The sequence below is a fragment of the Pleurodeles waltl genome, chromosome 5, assembly GCF_031143425.1.
Source record: "Pleurodeles waltl isolate 20211129_DDA chromosome 5, aPleWal1.hap1.20221129, whole genome shotgun sequence".
NCBI classification, from domain to species: Eukaryota; Metazoa; Chordata; class Amphibia; order Caudata; family Salamandridae; genus Pleurodeles; species Pleurodeles waltl.
Genome location: NC_090444.1, coordinates 1,142,199,299 through 1,142,222,828, shown reverse-complemented (window position 1 = coordinate 1,142,222,828; position 23,530 = coordinate 1,142,199,299). Strand labels below are relative to the sequence as shown.

The 23,530-nt window shown below is 41.2% G+C and overlaps 1 protein-coding gene across 1 annotated transcript in view; it reads right to left on the bottom strand.

Moving 5' to 3' along the window:
* The window catches only part of RFX6 (regulatory factor X6), a 337,979-nt gene that overhangs the window by 237,064 nt on the left and 77,385 nt on the right, over positions 1 to 23,530 (bottom strand). The window lies entirely within an intron of this gene.

Sequence of the window (23,530 nt, the reverse complement as noted above, 5' to 3'; positions counted from 1 at the left end):
TCATGTAGACCCATCTAGCTAATGTTACCAGTCTTGCTCCTTGTAGGAATTTAAGAACCATAAAAGTGAGGAGGCAACATATGTATGACCTTGGCAGTTACAGAATTCTTCTCTATCCAGCCCTTGGTGGTTACAGAATTCTTCTCTTTCCAGTTCAGAGCTCATGGTGCCAAAACTAAAGGGGACAATGTGAAGTCAATGGTGACAAATCCAACTTCAAGGGATCCTTGCCAGCTTCAGCTTCTTCCTTACTATACTGGAGGACTTGGAGTTCCAAAGTAGAACCCATCAGAAGGTAAAACCTTTAACCGGTGCAACCCAAATAGCCTATCTGTCCTCTGCTCCCTTGCAGTTGGCCCTAGACTGCAGCTATGTTGTGGTGTTACATATGAGTTACATGTATATTTTATTTATTTTAATACCTTCTATATAAACATTTGTACAAATAGATGTATTGCCTTTTATAGCTTTTTGAAATGCTGGTTCATTTATGTAGGTGGTAAGAACTACAGCTGATTCTTGTCAGCTGGACTTCTCACACTGCCATGATATTAAATGTTTTCACAAGCTCCCTACGTTTGGAATACTTACTCTAGATGCTTTCACCTGTATGCTTGCTGTAGTGGGCTTTCACACTTTTATAACAGGTCATTGATTAACTGTACTTTTTAATTGGATCTTTCTGTTTTCTACAGACTTGTTGCTTTAAAATGTTAAATATTCATATTTTTGTTTCCTCGTCTAATTTTGATCATGTTGTTGTAATTTTGGTTATTATGTATTTCTTGATTTTTTCAAAATTAATTTGAGAATGTTGTACTGTTGTGATTTTTTAAAATTAATGTCTATATGAGATTTTCAGTTTGTCATTAAAAATACAACACATCTGGAACTAAATTACACAATACAGCACATGGTTACCCATATACTCTGTTAGAATACAGCTAAATTGATCTATAACCCAAGGTAGACCCTCCCTAACACCGAGCACCCACCTATCTGGTAAGCACCACTTTGGCTCCTTTTCCACAGTCAAACTCTTGCTTACTAAGTGATTCCCTCTTCTTCACTCTACATTTCCAGTTGCTTTCAATTCCTGTGATGCTCTTGGGGAGAACCCTTAGCATCATATCTTGGGATCTTCTTTTCCATCCAACTATTTTGATGGAGGGGTCAAATGAATCCAACTTTGGGCAATGTCTCTTTTACCCAGTACCAAATCAATTCTGAGGAAAGACTTTTCAGCTCATGAAAATCCCTCGTCTTCAAGGACATTCTGCAAAGCAATTTTGGGATTGAGTACAATAGGGCATGCCAAAGAACTCCGAGAATGTTGTCCAAAAAGGGCCTAATGCACTCACAATAACTGACTGTACATATAAAGTAGACTTGTCAGTCAGACATATATGAGGCATTTCAAATCAGAACTATTCTGAAAGCAACACAATTGTTCGGGTCAAATATTTGAATTGTATTAGATGGAATCTGCTAGTGGTTGCTATCTCTCTTGAGCCACCAAGTGTAAAAGTCCACTCCTCATCTTCAAGGGGTTCTGAAGCCCTCTCCCAGGAATCCTGAGCTGGTGAAAGGTATCATATGTGGTAATGATAAGTGTTTTGAAAGACAGGATATTTTTCCTCTTTGAGAAAGTTGAGACAGGTAATTTGGGCTCCAATGGATTTAGTTAGGCATATCCACCATGGTGGCTAAATATGACATGTTGGATTTGAAAATATCTGTAGAATTGACAGTGTAAGAGTCAAAATTCCTTCCTCATTTCAGTAAAGGATGTAATTGTCCCTGATTTCGGGAGATCCTCCAATGAAGGTACTCCCAAACATCACAAGCACCAAATCCCTCAAGTGATGTGACCTGAAGAAAGTCTGCTCCCATCTATAGTAGCATTTGTCCCGTCCTTCTCCTATCTGTATAAGGCAGGACCTCCACGTATTCAGAACCATTTTTATCACAGAAGTATCCCCTTTGGAATACAAATAATTAATGGAGTAGCATTGTCCCAATACCCATAGATTGATCATACATGCAGGATCCGTGATGGAGATAATATGAGAGACATGGATACAGCCACATGCCACTAGCACGTGGAAGGCCCTACAGTACAATGTGGAATCTATCATGCTGAGACCCCCACCAAATGTTGATTTGCAACATTTAGCTAGTGAAACCCTGGGGTGTCTTTTGTTCCATAAAACAATCTCATTAGAGACACTAAGGTGAATAGAAGGTTCATGGGTAGGACAAAAATGGTCACATTTGTAAATGATGAAGGTTTTTTGGGGGAATTATAATTTTCAGTGCAGCAATTCTCCCCATCAAGAGGGGCAAGGATGCTCAGTTCTGAGAATCCCTGCATACCAGGTCAACCAGTGGGTAAATAGTCTCCAAATGGGCAATGTTTTCTCTGTGCATATGCTATGCACCTAGTATTAAATACGATGGGCCCAATTTACATATTGACGGCATGTATACTTCATCGCAACGGAGTATGTATATCACCAATATGAATGTCTGCCCACTCAATTTATATGTGGGCGGACCTTTAATTTGATCATGGCAAATACTACACTTTCTTTGCTGTTGCCAAATGTCTCTGACAGCCCTAGAGAGTAAGAGCAGTCGGAGAAATGGCTACATGTACACCCTTCCAATTTTGATGGATGGACATGTAGTCATTTTTTTATTGTTCCTTACCATCAGGTACAACCTTACTGTAAGGAACAGTAAAATTGTTGTAATACTCCCTCCACCATAGCAAAAGCCTGCAATGGATAGGGGAGAGTTTCTTTTTTTCTTTAAAAAAATAATCCTGTTTTAGGATTTTGTTTTTGAAAAGAAAAAAGAATACTGCTTCGTGCAGGGCTGCATCCTTCTGGTGCAGCCCTGCAGTAAAGAGTAAGATGCATTGATAGTAAATGCTGTGAAGACATTTCTTTCCAATGCCTTTATAAATTACCTCTATTTAGGGGGTCATTCGAAAATATAGCCGGTGGTTCTTCCACCAGGACAATGGAGTAATTTACTCCATTGCCCTGGGGGACACACGGGCTGTCCGCCAGGATATAAATCAGGTCCTATATGATTTTGCCTGAAATCCAATGGACTCTGTCAAGGCAATGTGTCTGTCAGTCTAACAGAGAGGGAAGAGTCTTTTTTTGGACCACTTGAATTTAAATCCAGAATAATCTTCAAAGTCACCTAATGTCTGCGCTGCTGTGGAGCCAGGTGTCAGGGGTTGCTCAAGTATCTCAAAAGGTCATCAGCATATAAAAACATGTTATTCTCTAGTTCAATAAGCCACCTAATGCCAGTGATCTGTGTATTTTGCCTAATTCTCTTTGCAAGGGGTTCTATTGGCACGGTGAAGGGTAATGTAGAGAGCCTGTACTCCTGCCTCATTCCTCCTGCCAGGAGAAAGAGATCTGAGAAGGCTCTTACTCGAGTGCTGAGATTTCTTTAAAGTTTGCATGTATAGATTATGAAATGGGGACTGAATCTCATATAACCTAATATTGTTTATAGGTAGTCCAAGGAAAGACTACTAAAAGTCTTTTCAAAGTCATTCAATAATAAAGAAAGAGGCTCAACAATTTTGTGTGACATATTTAACATGCTAAATGAGCATCTAATGAATGTCTTGTAGCACAATGTGGCATCAAACCACTTTGGTCAGGGTTGATGAGTTTCATAATGATAGTGAACAGATGGGTGACTACCACTTTCACAAGGATCTTGGCCTCAATATTAATTAGTGAGATGGGTCTAAAACACCCACCATTTCTGAGGTGGTGGCCTAGTTTTAGGATGGTGTCTATGTCTGCTTTGTTGATTTCCAGAGGGAATGAAACTGTTTCACACTGTTTTTTTAACAAGTAATGTAGTGGTTCAGCCAGTGATGTTGCAAGGCTTTTAAACATTGGTGCTGGGAATCCATTTAGACCCATAATTTAACCTGAGAAGAGCTGCTTAATAACCGCTTTGATCTCTTCAGTGATTAGTGGCTCACCTACTGTAGATTTATACCTATCAGACAACATATGCATCTGTATGGGAGGCAAATATGCAGATATTAGATCTTGTGGACAAAAATGGGTTGGCCCATAAAGGGAGCTATAATAATTTGCAAATTTATTTTTGATGTATATTGGTTGAGTCAAAGTTATCCTCCCATGACAAGAGAGCTGGCTGATGTTTCTAGATTTCTCTTCTCTGTGGCTCACCAGTGTATCAGCTTACCGGTCTCGTCTCTTTGGTCTTACAGCCTGCTTTACACTGGAAGCCATGTTCTACAATCCTTGTTTATTCTAACCTGCGTATGTTTTATTGAGACTTGAGTCAGAGTGTGTAAATTGTTCTCAGTTTTATTAAGACCATATATTCATGTTCAAATGTTACTGCTCTTTGTTTCTTTAAGTTACTCACTCTGTCTCATGATGTGACTTTACTAGTCATGAGAGCACACATAATAGCTGTATATGCTTCGCAATGTATAGCTGCAGATTTTATGGTGGCTGTGTTGGTCTCAAAATAGTGTGTTGTGTCCTCAAACAGTGCATCTTTGACCTTTTGTTTCGTTAGCCGCCCGGAACAAAGCAGCTATGGAACTTAGAGGTATGGGATTATACCGTAGAGTTGTATTTCCATGGGTGCATGACCAGACCATCCTTTGGCATGCAGTCCAATTCCTGTACCTAATGTAAAATCATAAGTAGATATCAAAACATAATCAATACATAATTACAACATTTGTGCACTATAGAAGAATGTAAAGCCCCCCTTTCTCAGATAACACTTCCCATGTATCATGTAAAATCAACCGATGGTGATGATTGGGTCACCACCCAGAGCGGAGGGCCAGATCTATCTATTTTATACCCCATTATAATAGTAGGTTTGCCTCCTATGATCAATAATCCAGTGCTAGCCTCCAGTAGAAATGACCTCATATAAGTAGGAAAACTTGTGGATGGGGAGCTGTGTGTATACCATACACAATTGAATCTGTTTGCCATATAAAAAACAGTCAACATGGCTTAATTCCTTATTTACCTTGCCATGTGTGACTGACCATCACCAGAATATGTCTACTAATCAACTTAGCAACATCTTTTGAACCTTTCTTAAAGCCAGCATAACAAACAGTTGTAAACTCATACCTATTTAAATATCTACACATATTGTCCTTTAAATGAGTCTTCCATGAGTTCTGATCTTGACTAAAATAATTTTGTACTACTTCAACTTAACACTCATTTCTTTAGCAAACTTCCTTCTTTTTGTGCCATTTCTAAGAGGTTGTGGGCAGATTCTCTTAGAACAGTGCTCTGACCTAACCAGGTTTTGTTAAGCTGGTTGGGGTATGCCTCTACAAATTAATAAACAATTCTGACACTGCTCACAAAATCATAAACACTACATCTACAATACGTTGATGTCAACTCAAGTTACTTTTCTTTTTCCCCACTAGCAAGCTGTTTCTTTCAATTATAGTGATAGCAGAGAGCGCAGCTCATCTATGTAGGTGGAGTGCAAACCTCTCAGATAGGCATTGGAGTTCTGTGTAGGATCAAAGAGGAAGATACAGACAACAAACAATTGAAAAGGACAATCAAAAAGGTATTTTTTTTCTGAGAATGAAGCGGAACTGTGATTTGATGTAAGATTTAGAGACTGCTTGAGTCATTTTTGAGTTGCTGGAGAAATGCAACAAATGATTCTTTCATCAATTTACTCACACTGAGTCTAGCTTTGCATTAACTCAGCAAAGTATTTAAAGCCATGCTGAAGTGGCACATGTAATGTGGACTGGAAATGAACAGGAAGGCTGAATTGAAGGTTTGGCTGAAGTAAAATCAATGGCTACCCCAATTTCAAAATGGTCAGGTAAAATAAGTGGCAAATTTGCCCCTATAGGGTTGCTCTTATGATTGGCATAAAATTCAACTTTCCAATTATCACACCACGATAAGGAAATCCAGGAGTACTAAAGAAAATAAAGTTTTAGGAGTATTCTAGTGCATAACGTATTTGTTAAAATATTCTGTCAGGTGGTATAGTCTATGTGTATGTAAATTTGTTTGTCCATAGGGAAAATATTTTGGCTTTGCTACCATTTGTAATTCAAAACATTCCCATAACTACACCAGGAAATCTTTGTGACTACTGCCAAGTATTCCACTTCCTCCATACTGAGTTAAACATGGGGGTGTCCACCCAAGGGAATGGAGCCCCATGCAAATGTACAAGTTTCCTTTTTTGACTCTATGGGGAAGTCTACTCTGTGCACCTACCTCAAACGTGGGATTATTCATTTCTGTGGCGGGATTTACTACAGCCCTTTGCTGGAATAGTTCTTTCACCACATCCAGGGTGAAAAGGGGTTGAGTCAAAAACATTTGAATGCCCAAAAACATAGATGTATGCAGCTATTCCCAAATGTGCTAAGCAACTCACGCCGGGGAACACTTCTTTCCCACTCTCTAAATGGGATTATGAGTGCTAACTTCTCCCCACTCAATCCACACTTGTAAATGTGTTCACGCTCATGCATTGTGGATTAATGGCTGCTGTAGAAGAAGTAAATATCAGTAGTAAACTTGCATTTATCTCCAAGTTTACCTTTGTGAACCAGGTGCTATGAATTTGTGGGTGTTAAGCTACCTTTAAACAGGACTCCATCCATAAATATTATTAGACATTATGCATTATTCATTAGTACACTTTCTGCACACAAACCTTTATTAGTACTGTGGTTTACGATTTTTAAATACATATTCATATTCATAAGTATTTTTTCACACACAATGCCTTATGCCAAGCAATGCTAAAGATTATTTGGTTATTTGGTTATCTCATTCAAATCCTCTTCATTGTTCAGATGTACATTTACACCTATTGCTATTCCAAGTAACAGGTTCTTTCACAAAACATCAGTTTGCACTTTAACCCATTTGTAAGTGCCGTTTTTGTCAGATAGCACAGAATAGAATGTGCTAGGAATGGAAAAAAATCTATGCTTACATTGACATATAGGGCCTCATTATGAGTTTGGCGGAGGGGATTACTCCATCACAAATGTGACGGATATTCCGTTCGCCGTATTACAAGTTCCGTAGAATATAAGGGAACTTATAACACTGCGGACAGGATATCTGCTGTATTACAAGTTCCATAGGACATAATGGAACTTGAAATACAGGGGTGGAGATATCCATTACATTTGTGATGGAGTAATCCCCTCCCTCAAACTCGTAATGAGGCACATCCTTTATTTATTATTAAAAACATCACATGACAAAAGTTAAGATCTTGGGATGATTCTAGAATCTTTTACTTCAGTAAGGACCCAAATTAAAGTGGTGGTCTGGGGAGCTGTTATTATCTAAGGTAGCATCATGGTATAAGTCATTGATTGAAATAGTCAGATTTCACTGTCATCAAAAGAGCCATGAATGGCTTTAGATTAATGATTATGATTCTATATTAGCAGTGATTACCAAAATACCATTAGTCTCTAACAAATGGCGTGGAACGCACCAGCTAGGATTTCTCTATTAATCACATAGCCCAGCACATCTCTACCAATTTAATTATTTACACTTGTTTTAAGTTGGTCCCTGAGATGACAATATGTTAGTATTGTGAGTGCATGGCTATATGTGGTCAAGTACCAAATACAATAAGAAGAGCCTTAGAGTGCATCAAGCAACATGCATGTTGTTTTCTATTGAAACTATGGCCCTCATTACAACCCTGGCGGTCAAAGACCGCCAGGGCTGTTCCGTCGGAAGCACCGCCAACAGGCTGGCAGTGCTTTCCTTGGAATTACGACCGCGGTGGAAGCGCCGCGGTCGCACCGCTGGGACCAGCGGTTTCCCGCCACTTTGGTCCCGGCGGTTTCCCGCCACTTTGGTCCCGGCGGTTGTAATCCCCCAGGGCAGCGCTGTCCAGGGGATTACGAGTCCCCATCCCGCCAGCCTTTTCATAGCGGTATGAACCGCCATGAAAAGGCTGGTGGAAAGGGGAGTTGCGGGGCCCCCTGCCACGGCCCCATGGAGCTTTTCACTGTCTGCATAGCAGACAGTGAAAAGCACCACGGGTGCAACTGCACCCGTCACACCGCCGCAACAACGCCGACTCCATTTGGAGCCAGCTCCCGTGTTGCGGCTGACATACCCGCTGGGCCGGCGGGCGGAAACTAGGTTTCCACCCGCCGGCCCAGCGGGGACCTCCAAATGGCTACCGCAGGAGTGCGGCCGCATTGGCAGCCGCGCAGCGGATACAACTTGGCGGGCGGCACTTGCCGCCTGCCAAAGTTGTAATGGAGGCCTATGACTTGCTTATTCTTAAAAAGGACCATCATTAGCATATCAAGTTGTACATCTGTAGCACTACCTAGTGTTTTCATTGAAAACAAGACCAACAAAATATGACATTCAAGAAGTGAGTTAAGATCTTGGAGCTTACAGGTAGCCTAGGATAAATTAAGCCTGTTCTTTCCCCAGTTAAAATCAGTCATGTGTGCATTTGTATGTATGCTTAATTTATCAGTATCAAATCCAGCCTCAACACAAAGAAAAATAGTCATCATACTTTTACACATATTTTCTCATTGAAATTCATATGTTTTAGTAACTCGGATGGGTTGCATACATTGATTGCATAAGCTATCCTAGGTCTCATTAACTTGGCTGGTAATAGACACATATATTTTAAATGCCATACCAAATTACCTTTCTTCTCTCCCCACAGAAACCCCCATAGCAACTCAAATATCCCTAGTTGCACTCTAGGTATCTAATAAACCCTTTGGGGTGCATCTCTGACTTTAATTACTCCAGCCATGCAGAAGACAAAAGGGTTTCTGTCAGTCTTCATTTTTGTGCCAGTACTAGTCTGGCTATTAAGGACTTTAAAGGGTGAGTTGCGCTGGTCCAGGTTCTCGCTTTCCCCAGCAAAACTAAGGTGAAATTTTGAACTTACACATTTGGCTCCGTTCAGTGCAGATGAAGCAACAATACCTCTAGATCACAGGTGAGGACCGCAGAAGATGAAACAATTACTCAATTTAGTTTGACAATGTATACACCTATCAAAGTACCTTTGGCAAAATGGGTTTACATTTTGTCATGTAGAATACAATCGACATATCAAGAATTACTGAGCAAGTCATAAATTGAAGTTCATCAGAAAAGACTGTTTATCTAGATTAATTTGTCTCCAACTAGCTTTTGAAATCTCCAGCCTGATGGCATGAGCCCCTTTGAGTCTTGTTCAATTTCAAATTAAAATATTGAATTTCAAATTAAAATATTCAGGGCCCAATCCACAAATGTAAGTTTACATGTGTGTATTTACTACTGCATCTAGGTGTAGCTCTCTATTCTTTTGCTATTCGTCATTTTTGAGGGGAGAGTTACACCTAGATGTAGACTTCTATGTCTCCACCCCTTCAATGAGGGTTTTGCATTTACATGTAATTTACAACTTTAAAGTTACTATAGATAATTTACAGCTGTATCTTATGCTCTTATGCTCCACCTAGTGGCTGGACATGTCTGCCACAGGACAGAACCTCCGTCACAGAGATGGCCAGGGAAAAATAATAAGACAAAATGTTACCACACGTTAACTTCTAAAATTAAATTGGTATTAAAAAATACTATTATTTAAACAAATTCAATCTATAAATATCAATTTCTAAACAGTAATTAAAAGAATTTGCTCGCCTTCACTAACGTTTGTAATTTATTTGTCATAAGGTAAACATGGTTAACAGTTATGTATTTTTTTAAAAACTTATTAATTGTTAAATAATCATTTGATGTATTTTTATAAATTAAGTTTATTAGTAAGTGTAAAACATAATTATAATAAATATTTCTAGTTTTTAATAACTTAAACTATATATATATGGTTTTAAATATTGATGTATATTATTTCATTTAAAATTAGCACCTACAAGATGTCATTTTAATTCCCTTTCTCCATAGATTTCTGTGGGAGAGTGTTGCAGTACCAGCAGTTGGCCATGTGTGGTACATCACTTATTCTTTGGTTGAGCTCGAGTACATTTACACCTGTCATGACACCCTTAGGGCTGCAATTAAAGTGTATTTTGTGAACTGCAATTGTCCTGCTCCTTTCTGGGGAGGGTGATGTTTTGTATTAGCATGTCCCTCACAAGCGCTCCTTAAATGTCTCTAAACCCTTCACATATAGTAGTAAGGATTCTTTATTTTCCAGCCACTCTTCCTAGTTCCTGATGCATTTTGCACCAAAATGTAAGCCTGTACATGCAGAGATCTCTACACATGTGCTCGACATCTCAGCACAGCAAAGATATGGGAGGTAGAGCCAGAGGACTCCGGCCATTAGTTTGTGAATGGTATTTTGAACTACGTGGGTAATACTACTCTAGTACTACTTTGTATAATAAGAAAAGCAGTTTGCGCATCAGGCCCTAAATGTGTAGTTTAAGTGTCATAATTTGATGAATAAACTTTTGCTCTTGTACTATATATGTTACACACTGTTTGTGGATCGCAGTTTTAAATTAAGTATTTTCTATTTTTTATTTTATAATTCATACAATAACAAAATTAAAACAGATGCAATTTTATTATTAGAAAATACCCTAAATATGTACAAAGCCAGGATTCCAGCTTGCTAGATACATTTGGCAAGTAGAAGAAAGGTTTCAGACATCTTCATATTATATTCAATGTATGTTTTTTTTGGCCTTAAAAAGTACAAATATTAAATTCAAATATACTATGTTTGATTCTGTGCTGATTTGGCAAAACAAACATGTTAAAAGACTACAAACTAGACAACTAATTGATTTTAAAATAAAATCATACAAAATAAACATAAGATCATAGAGAATCACATAGCAGGAAAAGATCCTGAATTTTGCTACTTATTAGAACAGCAAACAATAGTTACATATGTTACATAAATTAAACCCACCATGTGATGCTCATTATTTAACAGTCCACTGTTAAGATATTTGTTTACATAAAAAATAGTATAAAACAATAAAAAAGGCCCAGCAAAAAAGCCTTCTTTTGAGTGCTTGCCACTGCTACTCAATCAGCTCCTAGCCTTGATGCTAACACATAATCTATCATACTCTAAAACATCACAATATAAGAAGATATTGTGCCATACTGCAAGCTCCAAAATTAATTAATGCCCTTGCCACCACCTTAAATTATCTTCACAATGACCCGTATTTTGAATTGATGATGTTTATTAAACAGTACTCTAATATAATGAAATACACTGTTCCAAAAAGTGCAAGAAAGGGTGAAACTGGGGTCCTAATAATTAGGAGAAAGAGTCCTCACACACCCTATTGGGAGTCATGCTTCATCATCGGGCGTGCTCCTCGTCAGACCGGCGCTGCAGTGTCTGACGGGCTCCCCCTGTTGGGGGGCTCTTTGCCGGAGATCTTTTCTCAATGATGCCACAAACCCCAAAAGTGAGTAAGGAAAACAAAGTGGGGAGAATAATAGAAAAATTAAAATTGGTTCATGACCCTCTGAATAATAAAATTTATTAATCTATGTAGGGAAATTACCAAGATTAAAAACACAACACAGGAGTGGGAAAGAGATAATGCTCTACCACTCTATATCGGTTTGCTGAAACGAGAGTAGGCCAGGAACTACCTGACGCACCTCAAAAATGAGGTCAACATGTTTTGCGTCTCTATGGTCCTCAAAGGATCCAGCGACGCTTCTTCAGGACCTAATGTACTTTGAATCTCTCCTACTATAAACTAATTAGACTCCTGCAGTCTGTAACTGTCAGCACAAAGTGAAAAAGGAAGGATACCAGTCACTTACAAGAGTCCAATCTGACCCGAACTTGCTGTTCCTATAAGTCACCCTGAGGATATAAAATAACAGTGAACAACATATGGTTATAGTCCATCAATGATAATTATCAGAATGGGTACATAAATGACGCCAACAAAACAAGCAACTGGTGAAAAACCGTGTACTACAAAGTGATAGTGTAACAAGTTGGCAAACCCATGCAAGTTGAATGAAAATAAGCTTACCCTCCCAACTAGGGATAGGGCTTCATGGGACTGCGTCGGCCTATAGCCAGGCTTTGCAAACACTCTAATCGTCAGCGCAGCAAGCGATCATAAAATGGGACACACAAAACATAAATACCTCAATTAAGGTACAAATGGAAAATAAATTATATGCAACATATAGTGTAATTGACTAATGCATTCATAATATGTAAAATAACACTCCTATGTGTATACCTGATTAACCCACTCATATGTTTGTCTTTTTAGCAGGTCTCTCTTATTATAAAGAAGGTACACATAAAAAGAGAAATGTAGTGTTCAAAATACGAACAGTATAAAAAGGGCAACCAAGAAATGTAAAACACCGGTGGAGTTGTCCTCTAAATAAGAAGGTGAACCCAGGAAAAAACCAGAGTCGGGAAACGGACTAAAAATCAGGTCTATCAAAGCACTCCTTTCCGTCAGAAAAAACGTACGCTTCAAGGGCAGCGTGCACTAGTAGTAATCTCCGTTCTGAGGGAGATCACCACATAGTTAATAATCACACGTGACAGACCAAAAGGTAAGTAGACCAATGTCCCAGGTACTTACTTTTAATAGTCCTGGGTTGAAGAGGGTCACCTACCCCAAGCCGCGCTCCCGAATGTTAGTGGGAGTCGCCGGCCGGGGAGTAAAAATAATTCATAACCCGGAAATACGAGCGTCAAACTGACGTACTCGTTGCCCGGCAACGCGTTCCGCGCAATCCAATCGTTCCTATGGGATGAAGTCAAAATAGAAGAAGGGCAGCGTTCCTCCACGAAAACCACTAAGAGCCAGAAGGTGGCGGCCATTGTAAGACTGTTGTTTCGTAACGTGATTTAGGCATAGTTCATATCTAAAAGGATTATCCTGCACTTCTGACTTGTCTCAAAAAACGGGGATACGTGCGTATACTCAAAAATAAATATATAAAATGAAAATAGATCAATTATTATTATTATCCCATACGTTGTCAAATAGGGGTGTGGTACGGATAGTTCACTGTCCTGGTGCCTGTCAATGGAGTGTGTAAAAGGAAGCAAGCTCAAATACAGTGAAAGCCACACCCAAACGAAAGAAGGATTCCACCAGTAGTGTAGTGGACAAACTGGGACAATCTAAACAAATGACCCAACAGGGTACTGGAACTTTAATATGAAAAACTAGTCCAGGGAATGTCGTCATTTAGCCCGTGGCGATGTGTGTTGAGTTTGTACACCTAACGCTGTTCCAATTCGAAGAGACCTTTTGTCCCCTTCTGTGTGCAGGTTTGCAGTATAACCCACCACATGTCGTCCGGACTATGATTAGTATCTATGTAGTGGACACTCAATTTTGTGGTGGTACGACCGCAACGAATATTGCTACGATGTTCGTTAATCCTTATTTTAACTGCTCGTGTGGTCATTCCCACATAACGTAGGTTACACGGGCAGGTGATCAAATAAACACAGTTAGAAGAATTGCAGTTAGTGTGTTTTAATAACCGCCACTCACCTATTGGTTCTAATTCAAGGGACTCTACGTGTTTAGTCAGTGAACACACGTTACAGTTACCACAAGGGAAATGTCCTGTAACTGGTGGAAGATCCCACAGGGACACTTGTCTCGTCGAGGCAGTTCGGGGTCTAGGGCGAGTGTAAACCAACATATCCTTAAGATTGGTGGTCCTTTTAAAAGCAAAAAAAGGTTTTTGAATAGCATTCCCACCGCTGCAGAGGATATCCCATCTCTTGTTGATTACTTTCTTGATGGTATTAGACAGCGGAGTGAATGTAGATACACATGTCAGTTTATTCTCTGACGGTCTGGAGGTCATCTGAAGCAGTGCGTCCCTATCGCTGTACCTTGCTCGTTTATAGGCAGTATTAACCACTTTGTAAGGATAATACCGGTCACCTAATTTATTCCGCAAGTCTGATGCTTGCGTGTCAAATGAGTGTATATTACTGCAATTACGACAGAGTCGTAGAAACTGGCCGAAAGGCAGGTTATCTCTCAGTGCTTTGGGGTGATGACTCTCATACTGTAACAGACTGTTGTGGTCTGTCGTTTTCTGGTATGTACATGTAAACAGCTTACCCTCCTCAATAGTGATCACCAAGTCCAAGAATGAAATCTTGGTGGTAGAGACCGAGGAAGTGAATTTGAAGTAAGGATCCAAACTGTTGACCCATTGTGTAAAAGTGTCTACCTCGTTTATGGGGCCATGCCAGACCACCAAAATGTCGTCTATAAAACGTCGCCATAGTTTAATATGGTCAAAAAAAGGATTGGAATCTGGTGATATGAACCATTTTTCTAAGTCATACATATAGAGGCAAGCTAAACTGGGAGCAAAGGTGCCACCCATTGATGTGCCACGTATCTGGTGGAAGAGCTGATCTTCGAATTGAAAGAAATTTTCGGTCATAGCTAAATTGGCGCAATGCATAATGAAATGGACTGGAGTTGCTGAATCTAAACTAGTAGCTAGAAGGGCTGTCTCGACCACCCTTAGAGTGGCTTCTTGTGGAATATTGGTATATAGTGCTTCCACGTCTAGGGTGATAAGAGCATCAACATAATCTGTAGAATTGATAGACTCTATCAGATTAAGGACATCTTTAGTATCCCTCAGGTAAGTAGTTGACTCACGTACAAGGGGTTGTAGAAAATGGTCACAAAAGGTAGATAACCAGTAGCCATCGATCAATCAACTTCTGATGTCACTAAAAATAAGGTGTTCTATGTTTAAAGTACATGATGTTCAATATACATGCTGAACTATCACCAAACTTTTAAAAAGTGCATTAACTTATATAAACTACATACCAGTGACAATATGGCCACTGCCCTTTAAAATTATGGCCTTCAATCTTGAGATCATTATCTCAAAGAATTGAAATAATCTGTAATACTGAGTGATATTTTTACATTTCATAATAATGCTGAACAAGGAAGCAAGGGTCCTAGTGCCCAGGCCTCTAAAAACAGAGGGTGCAACCTCCCTGTTTCTTCTACAAACACTGGAAAAAAATGAGTAAATGATTCAATGACCCTAGTCCATTCTGCTAAAGATGCAGTCTATAAAATGACCAAAAGCATAGGGTGAATTGTTTTTTAGAGTCTTCTAATCTATAAAATGATGCAGTGATCCAACCTTAGCTTCCTCATCCAGCGTCTAGTCCCCTTGCTTTTATATCTATTAGGTATTGCAAACTTTTGCCTGACTCATCAGCTTCAGCAAAATAAGCAAGATGGGGACGTCAATCACAATCCCAGTAATCGTATAGGATAGCTGAATCTTTAATTGGCTTTTTTACTTTCTTTCTTCTTACATAATCCCTGTTCCAAGGACCCTTTGGGTCACATAATTTAGGATTTTCTTCAGATTGGTCACCCATGGTTTTGGATTCCCAGACTGCCGGTAAGATTTCAATATATGCCTGACAGTACCCTTATGGGCCTCTAAAATTCTCCGCAATAATTCAGTAATCTCTAGAAGTATTTAAATTTAAAAGCCCTAGCTCAAGTTTTAGCACTGATTTGACTGACCTTCTTAGCACACCTAGCCATGATTTCGGAACCATGGAGCAGCGCAGTAGTATTTTTTAAATGATACATTTCTTTTGACACATCACCTGAGTTGCTGCCTAATTCTTTATCCATTTTTGCAAGTGCAGGAGTCACCATTTTACTGATCTTTTCCTGAACTCTAAACTGGACTGTATAATTGAGATTCCAGGTAAACATCATGCCCAGATATCTGTATTCTGTAACAAACTCTACCTGTTGATTATTTAACTATAGACTTACGTTGTAGACCATTTTGCCAAGAAGGACATTGCTTTTGTTTTTGCCACATTAATTATCAAGTTGTTCTCTGTATGGTGCCCAGCAAAGGCCTCCAATGATCTCTGCAAGTCAACTAATTTGAGAACCAAGATCATAGTATGGTCTAAATGAAATAAGTGAAGTATTTCAACCTGACCCAACCTTGGCAGACAAAACCGCCCCTTCATTAAAGTACCTGGTATGTCAGCTATATAGGTAAAGAGTAGTAGGGGATCAAGAATACAGTCTTGCCTCAGGCCATTTGGAGTTTCAATTTTACTAGAGAAAGAGCCCCATTACGCCCGACTCAATTTGTCAACTATCAGTGACAATAGGGCCTTTGGTATACCCCATTTTTTCAGTTTACACCAAGGTCTTAGCCTACTGATGGTACCAAAGGCAGATGACAAATTGATGTAAGTTGCCATACCACAGGGCATGGTGTTCAACCAGGGGATATTTTTCAACCAGCAGCTTAAAAAGTAAACAACTAAAACAATTGTTGGTTGTTGAATGAACTTTTCTAAAGTCAATCTGTTGTACAGGTAATAACTTTGTCTCTTAAACAGCCATGCGTGGCACACAGCCAGGTGCCCTAGGACGTGTCTGGGGTGGGCCGGTCATCCACCTACCCTCCAAGCGAGGCGGGGGTGAAGGCCAGGCCAACCAGTGGTTTACCTCCATGACAGGACTAGGGATGAGATTCTATGATGGGTGATCAGGCATGGTGGGTTCTGACCTTGGGGGGAACAATACATTTTTCACCATACCAAAAACAGGTACATCCTGATCCCAGTGCTTAAAGATATTAAACCCTTCTCTAACTTTGTGCTGTAATCATATAATGCCCATAAAAGTTCCTATTAATGCAATTTGTAGTACCTCTGTGACCTGATGGGGATCTGCAATGCATGCCTTTGTGTTACAGAGTAATGCAGATAAGCACCTTGTATTCCTAGAACTGAAGGAATTCTTCAGGAGCATAATCCTCATATTTATACTAGAAACAGATAGCAGTTCCCAATGTTGCGCCCCTGAATTTAACCAAACAATCTGGATGTTTATGCCATTTCTCGGTTGGGTGGAGGCAATATTCTGTGACTAAATAGAAAGAATAGCCAAGAACTAGGGAGGTTTGGTGCAAATGTAAGGTAATAAATGTGCAAACATATCACTAACATGTTTACAATCCAAAGCATACACATTTCTCATTTTGATTTACAAAATGATCCTATAGCAACTGTATGTATTAGAAATGGACTGTACATGAAAATGAATTTTTGATTAATGGGTGTTTTAAGTGCATTTGAGAAGTGAATTCCACATGGCCTGCTCCAGACAAAGGACCTGATTACGAGTTTGGTGGTCTGACCGTCAGACAATCAAACCCATGGGGATGAGGCTGATGTCAAGCTGATGGCCTCAGCCCCGTCGTATTACAATATTTCCACTGGGCTGACCAGCGGGAACGTTGTATTGCAGTGCAATCACCATGGAAAGTATGGCAGACAGTGTAGTCGTGATCAGAATACCGGTGCTGAACCCCGCACCGCTATGGCTTACCATGACTCCAACCGCTGCCAACGCGTCAGCATCTACGATCCTGGCAGTGGTGGCGGCCTCCTGGCAGTCCTGCCACCAGGATCATAATCTGGGGGTTGGACCTCCAGGAGTGCGGCGGACTGCCTGCCACAATGGGTTTGGTGGTCCTCGGATTGCCAAATTCGTAATCAGCCCCAAGGTGATTTCCACTAACATCCCCAAACTCCATGGTCCCATGCACCGTGATTGACAGTTGATGTTATGAGACTGGGGGCTCAGCCGCCACATGGGTGCCCTACAGAATTACGAGCTACAGAAATATACCCTCCATAGAATGATCACAAGAAGCAGCAGACAACTGTATTATTCATACATCTTCCTTGCATTAATGAAATTATGGGGTGGCTCAATTGCAAATCCTCCTTCTGACACAATCAGCCTGCAGGGGTGGCTTCTCCATAAGGGTGGAGGAGCGTCACCTCCCTACCAGCAGTGGCAGCCGCAAACCTTTTCCCAAAACATGATCATAAACTGTGTATATGATCATGTTTTAGGAAAAGGGGCGGGGCCACGGGGTTGAGGTGCACGGAGGGGGGAGTGCACAGCACTCCATCTCAGTGCGCATGTGTGTTTGGCCGGCCCTTTTGGGCTGGCCAAACACACATGCGCACAGGGTTCACTCCAGCCCAGCAACCCACAGTTGCTGGGATGGAGAGAGCATGCACAGGCTCCCAGTCTGCATGGGAGCGTCCTGGCTGGGTGCTACCAGCCAATCCTGATGCTGCTTTGAGCAGTGTTTTATTTCATATTATTTTGTATTTAAATTAATTATCTCCCCTCCCACTCACCCCTGCATGCGTGTGCCGCCCTGCCCCTTCTGTTAAGTGTGAGCCGCGATTGTCAGCCTATGAATCACAAGTGACATTCAAATTTCCCTCATGGGCTCTCATGGGAAAACTGTAGCTTGGATGCATTATCCATATCAAGTTAATTAATGGCTGTAGGAAATTGGATGACTGTTTGAGTAGGGTGTGTTCCTACTCAAGCAGCAACCCCAATCTCTATCAGGGTGAAACAAAAGCAAACCCCAAATTAACCTGTGCTTAACCCTCTGGTAGCTTGGCTCAAAGCAGTCAGGAGTAACTTAGAGGCAATGTGTAAGCTATTTATGCAGCACTTCAAATAGTAATAAACTGGAAACACAACGCAAAACAATCCCACAGCAATTTAGAAAAAAATAGTACAATTTATTAAATTTGATCCCAAAACCACTAAAACTCAATTATTAGAAGTAGAGAAATGCAAATGTTAAATTTAATAAAAAATAGTGGCTAAAATCACAAAGCACCAACTGTGGTTATCTGCTCGCGCAGGACATGGGCAAAGTCACAAGTTCAGGCAGACAGTGATGGATTGTGGGCCGGATACAGGGACCTAGTTAGACCTGCTGAAAAAAGTACCTTAAGTCATGAGGCATGGTCTGCATGGCATTGCTTTGTAAGGCTTTGAATTTTCTGGCACCAGTTACGGTAAACTGTGTGCAGAGGCCTTGTGGGGCTTTGTGTCACTTTGCATCGATTCGGTGAGCTATGTGGCGAAGCTTGGTGGGGCTTTGCTTCGGTTCTGATGGAGCTTTCAGCTGTGCGGTGAGGCTTTGTGGGGCTTCATGTCATTTTGTGTCACTTTGTGCTGATTCCGATGGGGACAACAGCGGGGTTGGCAGAGAACCTTCAGGTCCACTTCCAAGATTCAAGGCCAGGGGTGGCACCATTTTGAGGAAAGGGCTCATATCAGTCAGAGTCCAGGTGCAGGGTTCAAGGGGGCTGAATCGATTTTGTCCTTGAGGCTTTGGTCAGGAGGCCAGCCAACTAGCCCTTGGAGTCATTCTGGTGTTTCTGGGTTCAAGATGCAGATCCAAGCTGTCAGAAATGGGGTCTTTGGTTGGTAGTCAGGTTACCCCCTGTCCAAGCAAGGACCATCACTTTAGTCAGGGTAAAGGAGAATCACCCTTAGTTAACCCTCGCTTACCCCTTTGGTAGCTTGGCACAAGCAGGCAGGCTTAACTTCAGAGTCTAGGTGCAAAGTATTTGTACCAACACACACAGAAACTCAGTAAAAACACTACAAAATGACACCACACAGGTTTAGAAAAATAGGACATATTTATTTAAACAAAACAAGACCATAACGACAAAAATCCACTATACGCAAGTCAAGTTATGAATTAAAAAGGAAGAAAGAGTATTAAATCCTTAAGAAAACAGTAAAAACACTGTTAGCATTGAAAAGTACCTGGGTAGCGTCAAAATAACATGCACGGGCGAGTGTGCGTCGGAAAAGGCTAGCGATGCTTCGATTTCTCACCCACAAGCAGGACTGTGCGTCGTTTCTCCTTCTCCAGCCGCTTCGGCGTGTGTTGTTTCTTCTCTCTGCAGGAGAGCGATGCGTTGTATTTCCGCACCCAGCGATGTTGCGTCAAAAGTCCAGCTGTGCGGTATCAGGAAAACCGCACTGTGTGGTTTGCAAAGTTATCAGCCTCCATCAGCGGGTGTTGCGTGTCGTTTCTCCAGCTGTGTGCGTAGATCTTCGAGCCGCGTGTGGAGCATCGATTTCAGCCGTGAAACCAGCGGCACGTCGTTTCTCAGCTGCGTCTCAAAAGGTGCATAGAAATTTTCCCCGAACAGCGGTCTGTGCGTGGATTTTCAGTCTTGGTCTGCCAGCTTCACCTTCCAAGTCCCCAACAACTGGATAGGGCACCATTTGGCAGGGCAAGAGTCTCATCAGAGAGTCCAGGTGCTGGCAGGGAAAGTCTTTGATGGCCCTGAGTTTTCAACAACAGGAGGCAGGCTCAGGACAAGCCCTTGGAGATTTCTTCACAAGTAGGAATGCACAATAAAGTCCAGTCTTTTTCGCCTTGCACAGACAGAAGCAGCAACTGCAGGATAGCTCCACAAAGCACAGTCAAAGGCGGGGTAGCACTTCTCCTCAGCTCTTCAGCTCTTCCCCTGGCAGAGGTTCCTCTTGATGTCCAGAAGTGATCTAATTTTCAGGGGTTTGGGTGCCCTTCTTATACCCAGTTCGGACTTTCAAGTAGGCCTACTTCAAAGGAAAGCCTCTCTTGTTTGTGAAATCCTGCCTTGCCCAGGCCAGGCCCCAGACACACAGCAGGGGGTTGGAGACTGCATTGTGTGAGGGCAGGCACAGCCATTTCAGGTATGAGTGACCACACCTCCCCTCCCTCCTAGCACAGATGCTAATCCGGATAGGCAGGCTACACCCCAGCTCCCTTTGTGTCACTGTCTAGAGAGAGGTGCAAACAGCCTAACGGTCAAACTGACCCAGACAGTGAATCCACAAAAAGGCAGAGTCACAGAATGGTTTAAGCAAGAAAATGCCCACTTTCTAAAAGTGGCATTTTCAAACACACAATCTCAAAACCAACTTTACTAAAAGATGTATTTTTAAATTGTGAGCTCAGAGACCCCAAACTCCACATGTTTATCTGCTCCCAAAGGGAATCTATGCTTTAATCATTTTTAAAGGCAGCCCCCATTTTAATCTATGAGAGAGATAGGCCTTGCAACAGAGAAAAACGAATTTGGCAGTATTTCACTATCAGGACATATAAACCACATTAGTATATGTCCTATCTTAAACATGCACTGCACCCTGCCCATGGGGCTACCTAGGGCCTACCTTAGGGGTGCCTTACATGCAGGAAAAGGGAAGGTTTAGGCCTGGCAAGTAGGTACACTTGTCAAGTCGAATTGGCAGTTTAAAACTGCACACACAGACACTGCAGTGGCAGGTCTGAGCCATGTTTACAGGGCTACTAATGTGGGTGGCACAACCAGTGCTACAAGCCTACTAGTAGCATTTGATTTACAGGCCCTGGGTACCTCTAGTGCACTGTACTAGGGACTTACCAGTAAATCAAATATGCCAATCAGAGAAATCCTATTATACATACATTTTACATAGGAGCACTTGCACTTTAGCACTGGATAGCAGTGGTAAAGTGCCCAGGGTAACAAAAACAGCAAAAACAGAGTCCAGCACACATCAACAACCTGGGAAACAAAGGCAAAAAGTTAGGGGAGACCATGCCAAGGATGCCAAGTCTGACACAAACCTTTTCACTCAGGAAGTATGGCAGCAGGAAAGCAGAGCAGCAGGGCAGCACAGCAGTATTCTTCCTTGCAGCCGAGCTGCACAGCTGTCCTTCTGAGTCATCCACAGGTCCCGAGGTGTAGTGAAGAGTTGTGTCTGAGGGTCCATTATTTATCCTTGGCGCCAGCTTTGAAGAAGGAGACATTTCACAAGGGTTCTACCCTCCCAGATGTGCTTGGAATTTCCTGCCTTCCTGTTGTGCCCCCAGCTTGTCTGGGGGCACAAATGACTAGTGACTAACCCTTTTAGAGGGAGCTAATGCAGAGCCTTTGTGATGTGTAAGTGTGGTAGGTGACAGCTCTGCCACCTCATCAAGTCAGAGATGGCCCATCATGCCAACATCTATTCCCCTTTGTCTCACTATATTGGAGCAATACACAAATACCACCTGCCAGATACATCTAATCATGTGACCCACGGTACAGGGTCAGGTACCAATTGGTCAATTGGTAAAGACAAGAAAGTTCCAAATGTCTACCAGTGACATTTTGAGAATTGTGACTTGAAATCCAACTTCACCATTAAAAAGGGTTTTAAATTACAATTCTTTAGATACCAAACTAAACATTCTGACCTGCTCCCAAATAAATGTTAGCACTTATAAAATGTTATAAGGTAGCCCAATGTTAGCTTATATGAGAGTTAGATGTAGCAGTAGTGAAAAACAAAATTAACAGTTTTTCACTAAATTACATGTAAAAGTTAAAAGCAAAAGGTACATGCTCACCTTTTAAAATACACTGCACCCTTTGGATATTTAGGGCTTAACTATGGATGACTTATATGTATTAAAAATGAAGGTTCAGGCCTGGCAAACGTTTTATTTTGCCAGGTCACTATGGCAGTTTAAAACTGTACCCACAGAATGCAATGGCAGACTTGAGACATGTTTAAAAGGCTACTTAAGTGGGTGGCACAATGAGTGCTGCAGCCCCACTAGTAGCATTTTATTTAGGTAGCATTTCATTTACAGGCCCTGGACGCAGGAAGTACAACTTTACTTGGGAATGACAAGTAATTTAAAATATGCCAATAAAATGTAAGCCAATTCTACAATATTTAAAGGAGAGAACACAGGCACTTTAGCACTGGAAAGCAGTGGTAAATTGTGCAGAGTCCTAAAGCCAGTAAAAATGAAGTCAGCAAAAAACTGAGGATGGTGGGCAAAAACATGGGGGGAAGCCATGCCATGGATATTAGGTCTAACAATGGCATTTTCTCAAGCCAATCATTTTTGTCCATAAATATATTTCAAAATAACCACATAAATCAGATTGTTGTGAATGGGTTCTCATGAACCATTACAGTTTCAAATTGAGACCACGTTTCATCATATGATTTTGTGTGTTGCAACATGGCAGTCATATTGGTGTTGGCAAAGCCAATAGTCACAACTGATAAAGAGAGGGGGGTGGTTTAGCAGGACAGTTTGAGGAGGGTAGATAGCTGATGGATGGGCAAAGAGGGAAATAGGAGGGAGACAGAAGGCATGACACTGAGCCTCAGCAGTGTTTGGTGTCAAATACTTGAAGGCAGGGTCAGAAGAGAGAGGTTATGGAAGGTTGAGACAACAATGGGAATATCATGATCATACTATCCTACTGTATGCACAAGGACAGTGGAAGTAAAGAGCATGACAAGCACTCCATGGAGAGCTGAATGAAAGATAAAAGTAAAACACAAAAACAATTCCATGATGTGAACAGAGGAAGACTACTACAACTCAACAGTAAGAGTAAAGAGGAAATGCTGCAGGGCTGAGGCAGATTCCTGACTAGGGAGGAATGCCATATAACTGAGAGAAAGAACAGAGACAGACAATAAAGCTATTCAATCAAGGTCAAGGGGCTGAAACAAAGCTCATTCCAAGTAGTACTGCATGCAATGCTGTCTGCAACAGAAAAGCTGTCT